Source organism: Mobula birostris, chromosome 3 (assembly GCF_030028105.1).
Source record: "Mobula birostris isolate sMobBir1 chromosome 3, sMobBir1.hap1, whole genome shotgun sequence".
NCBI classification, from domain to species: Eukaryota; Metazoa; Chordata; class Chondrichthyes; order Myliobatiformes; family Myliobatidae; genus Mobula; species Mobula birostris.
Window position 1 is genome coordinate 91,420,332 of NC_092372.1, and position 13,558 is coordinate 91,433,889.

At 42.0% G+C, this 13,558-nt stretch overlaps 1 long non-coding RNA gene across 4 annotated transcripts in view; it reads right to left on the bottom strand.

Moving 5' to 3' along the window:
* The window catches only part of LOC140194640 (uncharacterized), a 33,258-nt gene that overhangs the window by 5,205 nt on the left and 14,495 nt on the right, over nucleotides 1-13,558 (bottom strand). For 3 of the 4 annotated variants that reach the window (XR_011885254.1, XR_011885255.1, XR_011885253.1), the window contains one exon: nucleotides 1,043-1,105. This is a non-coding gene — a long non-coding RNA (uncharacterized lncRNA). The remainder of the gene's footprint in view (nucleotides 1-1,042; nucleotides 1,106-13,558) is intronic. The other variant, XR_011885256.1, reaches the window with a different exon arrangement.

Sequence of the window (13,558 nt, forward strand, 5' to 3'; positions counted from 1 at the left end):
TGCTGTTGGCCCAATCAAATGCGATGATGAATCAGCATGTAAGAGGGAGATTGAAAAGCTGGCTGAGTGGTGTCTCAACAATAACTTCTTTCAATGTCGGCATAACCAGAGAGCTGATTGGCAACTGCAGGAGGAAGAAGCCAGATGTCTGTGAGCCAGTCCTCACTAGAGAAGCAGAGGTGTAGAGGTTTAGAATCTTTCAATTCCTTGGCATTAACCTATCATAGGATCTGTCCTTGGACTACCACACAAGTGTCTTCACAAGGGCATGACAGCACCTTTACTTTCTGAGAAGTTTGCATTGATTTAGTACGTCACCAAAAACTTCATCAAACTTCTGGAGATGCATAGTAGAGAGTATCCTAACTGGCTGTATCACAGACGAATACGGAAGCACCAATGTCCAAGAATTTAAAAAGCAGCAGAAGATGGTGGATACAGCCCATTCCATCACAGGCAAAGTCCTCCCCACCATTAAGTACTTTTACATAGAGCGCTACTGCAAGAAACCAGCAGTCATCCTCAAAGACCCCCACCATCTAGACCATGTCCTCTTCTCACTATTACAGTCGCACAGAAGGTACAGAAGCCTTAGGTCCCATGCCACCAGGTTCAGAACAGTTATTATCTTACAACTATCAGCTTCACAAACTGGCCTGGATAACTTCATTCACCGTTAGTCTAAACTGATTCTATGACCCACAAAATCACTTTCAAGGACTCATTGCAAATCATGTTCACATGATTACTTATATTGACAGAGTTTGTTTTCTTTTGCACATTGGTTATTTGTCAGCCTTTCATCATGGGCAGAGTTCTTCATAAAATTCTATTGCATTTCTTTTCTCCTGTAAATGCCTGCAAGAATATGAATCTCAAGTTAGCTTATGGTCACATATACGTACTTTGACAATAAATTTATTTTGAACTTTGAACTTTGCTACTCTCTTTCTCAGTGTTACAGCTGAATTGTGAATTAATTAGTCTCAATTATTGCAAATGATCTCCGATCTCAGGTTATTTATGATCCAATTGATCTTACTTTTTGTTTGCTCCAATAATCCACCATTGGAAATGTACACCTCTGTTGGCAGGGTTTCCTACACTGGGCAGAAAAATTTGAGAGATATTAAACATTTGCTCTACATTGCCCCTTCCCTCAAATCCCCCTCTTATTTCTGAGTGTTTGATGTTGGAATTAGATAAACAAACAAAAGCGAATTGTTATTTTGTTGTGCAGGTATGTGGGGACACAGTCTTTCTTGTGAGATGAGGGAAACATTGTGCTTCTTCTGTTAATAGATTATCACTTGTGTCCTACAGTGCATCTAGAAATGGTCAGTGATTTAAAAGGAACCTCAATTGAGCCATAATGAGTACTATCTCACTGTTGAATGATTTGACACTCCATTGATCTGAAAATTCATCCTCCTCAATGCATCACCATACACCCATGGAATGGCAATCTGATCATACGTTGTTCTGTGAATTACTCATAGCTGCCACAGTTAATATGCAGACTAACCACAAATGATGCTGAGCTGCAGTCTAAAAGGGACTGGGTTTTCAACAAGGTTTATATCTGCAGTGTGCAGTTGACTCAGAAAAGGTGTATTAAGTGCTGAGCTATAGCTCTGTGAACTAGGTGCAAATTGCCAGGAACTCCAGAGATTTTGCTTTGGAATTAAGTTATAGGATCAGGGAATTATTCATGGATGTGTTACGATCACTGCAGATAGTTCTGCAAAGGAGGATTTGAGGGATTTTTGTGCATCATGTGAGCACTCCTTATCTGTTTACTGGCAAACTTCAGTATGTAGGTGATAAGGATTGAAATGTGGACCGGGCCTCCTAATCTGTACTTTAGAATTATACATTTGAAGGTTCTAAATGAAAAAAATCTCTGTATGAACAAATCTATTTCTAGCTGTGTAATCAATGCTTTACTGCTTCAAGAGTCAGAGAATTATATAGCAAAGAAACTGGTCTTTCATCCCACTACATCTGTGCCACATGCCTATCAACACGATACTAATCCCACTTTTCTGTATTAATCTCATTTTCCTCTATGCCTTGATCATGCAAACACATTTCCAGGCACCTCTTCTGCTGTTCCTGCTTCCATTACTTCCTCTGACAGCTCATTTCAAATACCAACTACTCTCTGTGTGAAAAGAAATCCCTCAAATCCTTCTCTACCTCCTTCCTCTCACTTTAAATCCATGCCATTAGGTTTGAGACATTCCTACCTTGGAAAACAAACACTAACATTATACATCAACCAATGCCTCCAATAATCTCATATTTCCCTCAAATACATCGCCTCTTAATCTCCTTCACTCTAAGTAAATTAGATTCAACATATCCAATTTCTCTTATAGAACCATATAAAATTCTAAGGAATCCAACAGTGTTGATGTCAATCACAACAGTGTCAATGTTGAGATGGTTCAACTTGTGCAGAGTCATAATTAAAAGATAAGGAAGTGGCTATTTACAACTGCATTGTTTCTCACAATCTCTGAAATTCTCTACCCTGGTGAGCTGTGGAGACTAGATTACTGAAAGAATTGAAAAATACTGTGGCTAAAGTTTTGAAAGATCAGGGGAATTTGGGTTATTGTGGAAATGGCACAGAAAAGGAGAGGAGACCTGTGACAGGGTACCCTCACTCAGACTGAACAGTCAGGCAGGTATGAGAGCGCAGGTGACCTACTCCTGTTGCAGTTTCATTCAGTCCTTATGGGAAATGTTTCAGTTTAAAACTGAACTTTGAATTGATGCACCTCCCTTTGCCACTTTTATTTTCTTCAACCTTGACTAGCTTCAAAAGGTGAATGAGATCTCTTAGCCCAACCTTTAGCTTCCATGGCAAATGTCCTGGGTGGTGCTTGCGCACACTTTATGTGCTGCAGGGAAAACATCAACTAGCCAGTCCAATATCTTTCAGTGATATCAGGATGCAAGAGAATAAAACTTGCAATGGAATTTTGATTTATGGGAAAAGAGTTAGGCCCCTGATATAACCAAATTTTCCCTCCCTGTGCTATTTATCCCTGAGCAGCAACTTCCCACACCATGTACTTCAGGGTTGAGGAATCTTTAATCATAACAACATATCAGTTGGAAGTATATAAGTGCAGGATCTGTTGTGCGATGCCAGACTGGTTAATAGTCTTGGAGTCTGAGATGTTAGTCAGAAACACCCACCTATCAATCTGTTCCAATTTATAGTTGCCAAGTGAGGCAGTCAATATTTCTGTTCTAAATGTAAGAACTTCTGAAGTCTGGGCATTAATCTGTGTCAGTATACAGTGTCTCTTGTTCCCGAAGCAAAAAGGAAATCAAAAACATAGGCAGCTGGTAGCTGCTGAGGGCTTTTAGAATAGAAAAAATTCTGAACAGACAAAATAAAAGTACTCACATGAAGCAGTGCAAAATATTTGGCTGTGAAACTGTTCTACATTTAGAAACAAATGGGACTCCTGAATGAAAATTGCAAATGCTGGAAATATACAGAAGGTCAGTCAGCATTGGTGCAAACAAATGGTGCAGTTTTCATCAGGATCAGTCCTAATGCAGAAAATGCACTTGTGCAACTGTATTTGAATATTATTGCTACTTCTTTAACTTAGCTGTGCTTGATACAATCTGTATGGAGTGTCCACGATAACATTACCAGAGGACATCCATTTAAGGTGAGTGGAGGAAAGCTTAGGGGACATATCAGAAGGTGGGATTTTTCTTAAACATGGTGAACGGTGGGTACCTGGAACACATTGCTGGGGATGGTGGTAGATGCTGAGACAACAGGAACATGTAAAAGTTTCTTAGAGAGGCACTTGGATGTAAGGAAAATGGAGGGTTATGGGCCGCGTAGGAAGGTAGTGTTTGTTTGATCACGAATATGTTTATATAGGTCAGCACAACATTGTAGGCAGAAGGGCTCATACTCTGCTGTATTCCGATGTTCTAAGTTCTTAACAAGAATTTCTGCAGTTTGCTACAATTTTACATCCACCTAAGGGTAATCATTGATACTTCTCAGCCAGGAAGAAGTATCACTTTGTTGTAAATACAAATATCAACACACTCTCTATGATGTAACATTAGCAGAGTTGGGGAAACATTAAGAAATCCACTTGCTATTGAATTAAATTATATTAAATCCCCTCCTCTTTTCTTTCTCCCTGGGCCTCCCATCCCATGATCCTCTCCCTTCTCCAGCCTTGTATCCCTTTTGCCAATCAACGTTCCAGCTCTTGGCTCCATCCTCCCCCTCCTGTCTTCTCCTATCATTTCGGATCTCCCCCTCCCCCTCCCACTTTCAAATCTCTTACTATCTCTTCTTTCAGTTAGTCCTGACAAAGGAGTCTTTGCCTGAAACGTCGACTGTGCTTCTTCCTATGGATATTGTCTGGCCTGCTGCGTTCCACCAACATTTTGTGTGTGTTGCTTGAATTTCCAGCATCTGCAGATTTCCTCATGTTTGTGCTATTAAATTGGTTTATTCTAATACCATATTGCATTATCAATGTCTGAACTGAGTTGCAAAATCTCTATCTTCTCCATTTCTGTTACTATGGTAGAAGCAGCCTTCACCCTCCTCTCCTCTATTTCCTGCACTCCGCACTACAATCCTCAAAACAGAACTGTTAAAGAATTCCCTTGGTCCTTACCTTTCTGCCCCTCAGCCTCCATATCCAGCACATCATACATCAACACTTTCACTAGCTAAAACATCATCTCACCACTGCCCTCTCCACCCCTTCCCACTTTTCTCCGGGACCACTCTCTCAGGAACTCCCTGGTCCACTCATCCTTTCTCTGTCATCCCTCTCCCTTCCCAGGCATTTCGCTCTGCTGTCCGAGGAAGTGCAAAACCTGTCCCTACACCTCCTCCCTCATCACCATCCAAGGCCCTAAAGAGCCCTTCCAGAGAGGTGGGAGTTCACATGCATCTCATCTAAGCATGTTTGTTGCACTTGTTTCTTTCGATTTCTCCATGTTGGTGAAAGCAAGCACTGAACATCATAGATTCTGGAACTCCCAGTTGCCTGCCATTTTAAATTCCCATCCCATTGACATATTTGTTCTTGATCTCCACTGTCAGAGGGAGGCCAGACATAAACTAGAGGAATAAAACCTTATATTCCTCCTGGGTAGTTTACATCCCTACAGCACTGAATTCTCAAATTTCAAAGAGCCTGCTCTCTCATGTCCCTTTTGACTCTACATTATTCCCCATTCTGCCATCACCCTGTTTCATTTTTGCTCCTTACCCCTCCTCCATGCATTCACCATTCCAATCACCCACACACACTTTAACAGGGCACATTCCCCCTACTGTTGCCACCAACCTTCCTTATTGGTTCTGTGCTCCATGTTCACCATCTACGGCTCCTTGTTGCCTCCAACTGTCATATCCTATCTCCACTCTTCCATCTTCCATATACCTGTCACCTTCTCACCTGGATCCACTCCCTATCTCTGGCTCCATCCATCCTCCTCATCGCTTTATACTGGCTCTACCTCTCAGGGCACAAAGTATCATTTTTGCTCTGGATTTCAGCATCTGTAGACTCTTGTACCTGCAAAATGATGTGGGAATGGTTCAGATTAAGACGGATAATTATGGCTGTGATCTTTCCCAATGTTTTTTTTAATACTGCTCTTGACAAAAGTATTTCCAGGGAAGTGCTGAACCACTTACTATCAGCAGGTTACTCCTTAGGACATAGAAGATTGAGAGGAGATGTGATAGAGCTATCTATGAGAGTTATAGCTTGAGTAAATACAAGCAGGCTTTCTCCACTGAGGATGGGTGAGACTACAACCTGAGGTCATGGATTAAGGGTGAAAAGCGAGAAGTGTAAGGGGAACATAAGGGGAAAACTTCTTCACTCAGTGGGTTATGAGAATGTGGAATGAGTTGTGCATGAGAGCTCCCGTTCAATGTTTAAGCGAAGTTTGGAAAGGTACGTGGATGGTAGGGGAATGGATTGCTATGGTTCCGGTGCGGGATGACGTGAGTAGGGAGTTTAAATGGTTTCAGCATGGACTAGATGGTCCAAAGGGCCTGGTTCTATACTGTACTTTTCTATGACTCTACGTGTCTAGGTACAGGAAAGATACTGTCTTGCATAAGGCAGTACAGTAGAACCTGGAGGACAATCATGGAAAGCCCCGTTTGTGCCATCATTTTGAAAAGCTCATAGGACAAAGCTTTTGTATCAATCCAATTCACACCATGTCCACTGCATAAATGAGGTGACTGTTGGTTAATAGACTTCCTTTGAGATATTTAAGCTCATGTGCAAAACTAAATAGCATAATCCCAAACTTCCCTATATCTGTCAGCCTATTATTTGCATAGTTAATTATTGCCTGTTACACTGCTGGTATTAGTGAAGGTTCTCCATCTCTGTCTGTCCTGGGCCACCTTCTCTATTCTGCCCTGGTGTGGTTCAGGATTTGCACACAGTGTTTAGTATTTAGACTGAGTAAACAGGTTCATTAGACTTACACTAATAATCTAAGAGGAAGAAAGCAAGATGTACATTCAAGAAGGATTAGATCAACTGAACTAAAGTGCCTCTTAATCAAAAACCATTTTATGGTCTCCTGACTGCCGAACTTTGCATCGACTTATTTTTCAGATAACCTGACAAAATCACTGTCATTAGTTTAAGAGGTGACAATGAGTGTAGTTGCCTTTTATTGCCTATTTTCAGCTTGAAATGAGAGAAGATAACATTTTCTTGGTACTAACCACTAAAAATAGCCACATTTACATCAAACAAAGAACCAGATAACATGAAAACTATGTCCTGGAATTTATTCCACATAATTTTTTTCCCTGACCTGGTGCATAATTCCTGTACTCTCTAATTTTCACACCTACAAAAATTTTCCAGCTAATCCTCTGTACTGAATTAATGTTAAAATGATGATAGGGTGGTGAGTGCAGTATTTTATCCTCCAACACTTTTAGATAAGAATAGGGTACAAAGGGCATCTGAATCTTTTCATGTGGTCTAAGTGTAATACAACCAGCTACTCTATACCTGCACTGACAGCCAGGCATGAAATACACCCTGGAGAGGTAGGCTCTTTATACAATGTGGACCGTGGAGACACTAAGCCCTGCAAAGAGGAAGTTGCCAGGGAGTCTCTGTGGAAGTTTACTGTATGAGTTTAGTCTCTGAATACCTGAACAGAAAAGCTTGCAAAACAGGAAAATCCTTTTCAAGGTTCTTTTGAAGACCCTGACCTGGAGTTATACTCTGACTTCGGTTCTTTGTGGGAATGGGACCTGTTCTTAAGGCCTCACGACTGGCCGTGTTTTGATATCCCAAGGACACGGCCTGGAAGACAAGCGCGCCTTCAGGGTGCCGGATTTCCGTGGCTCTAGGGACATGCTGATTGTAGGCAGGTGTCCCTGACTGAAGCATTGCGGGAGAATACGGAACATCGGGAGCAGCAGGATAGCTGCTGGGGGTTGTGTGTCCTGACAGCTGCGACTTTTTGGTGCCGACTCTCTGGGCACAGAGCTCGGAAAAGGCAACACAACAAAACACCATAAATCAGCGAGTTGTTTGTTATATCTCCCCTCTCACTGTGAAATGGGGATGCCTCTTTTCCCCTTATTCCCTTAAGGAAAGAGCCTGTGGATGTTGAATGACTGGGTGAACAAGTAGTTTTTGGGGTTCTGCAAGTCTGTGTCTTTATTGATGCTTTTTGCACGCTTCAGTGCTCAGTGGAGGGTGCTGTCGCTTTTTTGATGTTGGGGGTGGGGGAGGGGCTCATTGCCTTGCTGCTGCTTGTGCGTGGAGGGGGGGCTTTGTGGTTCTAATGTTTTAACTGTCATTCATTCTTTGGGGCACTCCTCTGTTTTTGTGGATGTTTGTGAAGAAAAAGAATTTCAGGATGTATATTGAATACATTTCTCTGACGTTATCGGATGTCAGAGGGAGGAGAAGATGGCGGCGCAACGCAGCGTGCACGGCGGTTCCGAATGAATGTCGATATGTGTAAGTAGGGGTGCCGTGTACAATCCAGATTTGATGGGGACAGCCGTGAGAAGCGCAAAGGAACATCTGGAGAAACGTCTGAAATGCCTGCTTCGCTGCCGCTGCTACTGTGCGATTGAGAATCTCCAGAGATGAAGGCCCCAAATCCTTGGCTTTGCATATCGCCTATTGCTGGGGCTGGGGTCAAAATGCTCGGCAGAAATGGTGCTCGGTGCCTGGTGTCGAATAGGTGGCCGACGGCTCGGTGTTTTTCGGACGGACTCAGAGTCGGACTGTGGTCGGATGCTGCATCGACAAGTTGGCGGCGCTGGAGGTTTACCGTCTGCGTGAGATGATGGGACTTTCAAGAGACTCTGAGACTTTTACTGTGCCATGGTCTGTTCTTATCAAATTACGGTATTGTTTTGCACTGTTGTAACTATATGTTATAATTATGTGGTTTTTGTTAGTTTTTAAGTCAGTTTGTCAGGTGTTTTCATGATATCATTCTAGAAAAACATTTTTATCATTTCTTAATGCATGCATTACTAAATGACAATAAAAGGGGACTGCATGTCCTCATATTCATGATCATAATCATTAATGCACCTATTGAAACCTATTGAAATCCTGTGTCTACTCGATCTGCTTCTGGCAGACAAATGAAAAATAGAAATGTCATCTTTCTTTTGAACAGAAAATGATCAAATACAGCACTGATCGACAGCAGTGGCCTGGAACGATCCTGCATTTAGGATGCTGAAAGTGGCTGGATTAAGCAGTCAACGCAGGCTTAGGAAGCTGCGTTTGAAGTTGAAGCTGGTGAGGATGAAGGATACAGTTCAAGTACTAGCTCTTTAAAATGATGTTTTCAGAGAGACGAGGTTATTCTCCAAATGAATGTTATTTTCCTGGCCAGGAAGGTTGAAAGTCACCCTACAGGTGAATTATGCAGGTTGTATTAATGTTGGCTCTACCTGGGGGATTTTTGCCAGAAGAGAAGTACAAGGTACTATAAATATAATTTTGAAAAACAAAGGAAACAAATTCCCTGAAGGACACCATGATATCCAGAAATGTCTACCAAATTGTTCTTTACTGGGTTCAGACAACCTGCACTGCACCATTTTCTGAAGGTTATATGAGCACATTTCTAGCCTTTTGATGTACAAACCCCATTTCCAGAAAAGTTGGGATGTTTTCCAAGATACAATAAAAACAAAAATCTGTGATATGTTAATTCACGTGAACCTTTATTTAACTGACAAAAGTACAAAGAAAAGATTTTCAATAGTTTTACTGACCAACTTAATTGTATTTTGTAAACATACACAAATTTAGAATTTGATGGCTGCAATGCACTCAACAAAAGTTGAGACAGAGGCATGTTTACCATTGCGTTACATCACCTTTCTTTTTAATAACACTTTGTAATCGTTTTGGAACTGAGGATACTAATTGTAGATTTGCAATTGGAAATTTTGTCCATTCTTGCTTGATATAAGACTTCAGCTGCTCAACAGTCCGTGGTCTCCATTGTCTGATTCTCCTCTTCATGATGCACCATACATTTTCAATAGGAGATAGATCAGGACTGGCAGCAGGCCAGTCAAGCACACGTATTCTGTGTCTACAAAGCCACACTGTTGTAGCCTGTGCAGAATGTGGTCTGGAATTGTCCTGCTGAAATAAGCATGGACGTCCTGGGAAGAGACGTCGCCTTGATGGCAACATATGTCTCTCTAAAATCCTAATATACACCTCAGAGTCAATGGTACCTTCACATACATGCAACTCACCCATGCCGTGGGCACTGATGCACCCCCATACCATCACAGATGCTGGCTTTTGCACCTTTCGCTGATAACAATCTGGATGGTCGTTTTCATCTTTGGCACAGAGAACTCAACGCCCATTTTCTCCGAAAACTAGCTGAAATGTGGACTCATCTGACCACAGCACACGGTTCCACAGTCTTTCGGTCCATCTGAAATGAGCTTTGGCCCAGAGAACTCGCCGGCGTTTCTGCATAGAGTTGATGTATGGCTTCCTCCTTGCGTAATACAGTTTCAAGTTGCATTTCTGGATGCAGCGACGGACTGTGTTGAGTGACAATGGTTTTCTGAAGTACTCCCGAGCCCAGGTGGCTATAATTGTCACAGTAGCATGACGGTTTCTTAGACAGTGCCGCCTGAGGGCTCGAAGATCACGCGCATTCAACAGTGGTTTCTGACCTTGCCCTTTACGCACTGAGATGTCTCTGAATTCTCTGAATCTTTTCACAATATTATGTACTGTAGATGTTGAAAGACATAAATTCTCTGCAATCTTGCATTGAGAAGTGTTCCTTTTGGACTGACTAACAATTCTCTCATGAATTTTGGCACAAAGGGGTGAGCCACGATCCATCCTTGCTTGCAAAGACTGAGCCTTTGATGGACGCTACTTTTATACCCAGTCATGATACCTCACCTGCTACCGATTAGCCTGCTTAATGTGGAGTCTTCCAAACCAATGTTACTTGAATATTCTGTGCACTTTTCAATCTTATTTTAACTCTGCCCCAACTTTTGTTGAGTATGTTGCAGCCATCAAATTCTAAACTTGTGTATATTTACAAAATACAATTAAGTTGGTCAGTAAAACTATTGAAAATCTTTTCTTTGTACTTTTGTCAGTTAAATAAAGGTTCACGTGAATTAACATATCGCAGATTTTTGTTTTTATTGCATCTTGGAAAATATCCCAACTTTTCTGGAAATGGGGTTTGTAAATAATTAACCATCGGCATAAATGACAGATCTAACTGAAGCTGTGGCAGAAAAATATTATTTGTGAGGCAGAAGGTTTTTGTAATCCATGTGATTGAAGGTTTTGGTAAAATGTGATAGTGAACGTTTTGAAATTAGACCACAGACCATAAGACCATAAGACAAAGGAGTAGAAGTCGGCCATCCGGCCCATCGAGTCTGCTCTGCCATTTTATCATGAGCTGATCCATTCTCCCATTTAGTCCCACTCCCCCGCCTTTTCACCATAACCTTTGATGCCCTGGCTACTCAGATACCTATCAATCTCTGCATTAAATACACCAAATGACTTGGTCTCCACTGCTGCCCGTGGCAACAAATTCCATAGATTCACCACCCTCTGACTGAAAAAATTTCTTCGCATTTCTGTTCTGAATGGGCGCCCTTCAATCCTTAAGTCATGCCCTCTCATACTAGACTCCCTCATCATGGGAAACAACTTTGCCACATCCACTCTGTCCATGTCTTTCAACATTCGAAATGTTTCTATTCCCCTCATTCTTCTAAACTCCGAGGAATACAGTCCAAGAGTGGACAAACGTTCCTCATATGTTAACCCTCTCATTCCCGGAATCATTCTAGTGAATCTTCTCTGTACCCTCTCCAAAGTCAGCACATCCTTTCTTAAATAAGGAGACCAAAACTACCCACAGTACTCCAAGTGAGGTCTCACCAGCGCCTTATAGAGCCTCAATATTACATCCCTGCTCCTATACTCTATTCCTTTAGAAATGAGTGCCAACATTGCATTCGCCTTCTTCACCACTGACTCAACCTGGAGGTTAACCTTAAGGGTATCCTGTACGAGGACTCCCAAGTCCCATTGCATCTCAGAACTTTGAATTCTTTCCCCATTTAAATAATAGTCTGCCAGTTTATTTCTTCTGCCAAAGTGTATAATCATACACTTTCCAACATTGTATTTCATTTGCCACTTCTTTGCCCATTCTTCCAATCTATCCAAATCTCTCTGCAGACTCTCCATTTCCTCAGCACTACCGGCCCCTCCACCTATCTTCGTATCATCAGCAAACTTAGCCACAAAGCCTTCTATTCTATAATCCAAATCATTGATGTACAATGTAAAAAGAAGCAGCCCCAACACAGACCCCTGTGGAACACCAGTGGTAACCGGCAGCCAACCAGAATAGGATCCCTTTATTCCCACTCTCTGTTTCCTGCCAATCAGCCAACGCTCTATCCACGTATGTAACTTTCCCGTAATTCCATGGGCTCTTATCTTGTTAAGTAGCTCCATGATGTGTATCGCACATGACCTGTTATGTTTTTGGCATGGAGGTCAGAAGCAGGTCTTAAGCATAATAATAAAGACCATATCATCATCAATTAATGGGTCTGATGTTCGGAACCTATTAATTGATAATGACATGACAAGACCCATTTTCTTACACATAAGTGCCATCCTTGTTTCCAGTTGCTGATCACTCCTAGAGCCTCCCTTCATGGTTGGTGTTTTCAAGAAGTTATCAAACAATTATCTCCACAATTCCATCCATTTCTCCATTCCATTTCCCCAGACCCATTTTGCTCCAAAAATGGATACCATATTCCCACCACTACTGCCAATCTCAATCATACCCAAAGAAGGAGACCATGGTACGATTTCATGTACCATTTCTTCCCTACAATTTTTTGCCAACCTATCACCTTCACTTCAGAATCATCTTGCTTCCCAATCTCAGACTTTTGTATATGACTCCATTATTTGCAATGGTGTGGAACCTGCATATAAATCACTTGCCAGAAATTAAGCTGCATAATACCTTGCTATTTGTCAGTATCAGTGAACTGAAAATTGGTATTTCCCATATTGTGACATTATAACAATTACTTCTGGATTTTTTGGCTTACTTTGGAAAATTGACATGGCCCTTCTTGCTGTGAGTTATCTTTGAGCAAGACCCCATCATAATATTCATATCAAAACATGGGATAGTTTCATTCCCCAGGCTTCGCTCTTTTTGGAACATTGTGGGAGAACTCGCACCATGTTCACTTGGGTTAGCTCATTACTGGGGAAGATGAGATAGTTGTCTTGCTAACTTTTGCTAACCTATGGCACATGTCAAATCTTCTCTCTTCACCTTCACCCTCACCTCACATGTCCCATGACCAGTCCTATAATTCTCGTCACCATCCCCTTGACCCATGGATCACCCCACACACCATGCTCAGTCTGTTAAAAATACTTTTCTGATGCCTCAGCATTCATCCACCTTACTCCCAATACTGAAGTGCGGTCATTTCCACAGCCAAACTCTTCCCTTCCCCACTGTAATTCTGCTCCCAATGTTGGCATTACCACAATTTCTCAATTCCTGTCTCCTGACCAAATCCCATCCTGACAACCGCACACTATGAAGTTCGGTTCTCCTGCGCCTGGCCCCACTCAATCCTCTCCACTGAGCTACAGCAAAGGTCCCACAGGGCTTTTGCCCTATGACCACTCCTGAGGGCAGCCTCAGGGGGATTTAAAGAACAGCACCTGTTCCACTCTGAAAATGCATGGGGATAAAATTAAAGTTCTAAGTGGAGAGCTGATGACCAAAATTGTCATTGACTTCCAAACCCTGTGCTCTTACCAGGCACCAGGAGGCTCTACTACATTTAATTTGCAGCCAGCTCTCAAATCGACCCTTGGAGAAGTCTGCTTAAGCCATTTCCTGATCTTTTGGTTATGACTTAACCAGACGCTTCCAACTTCAGTCTCATCTG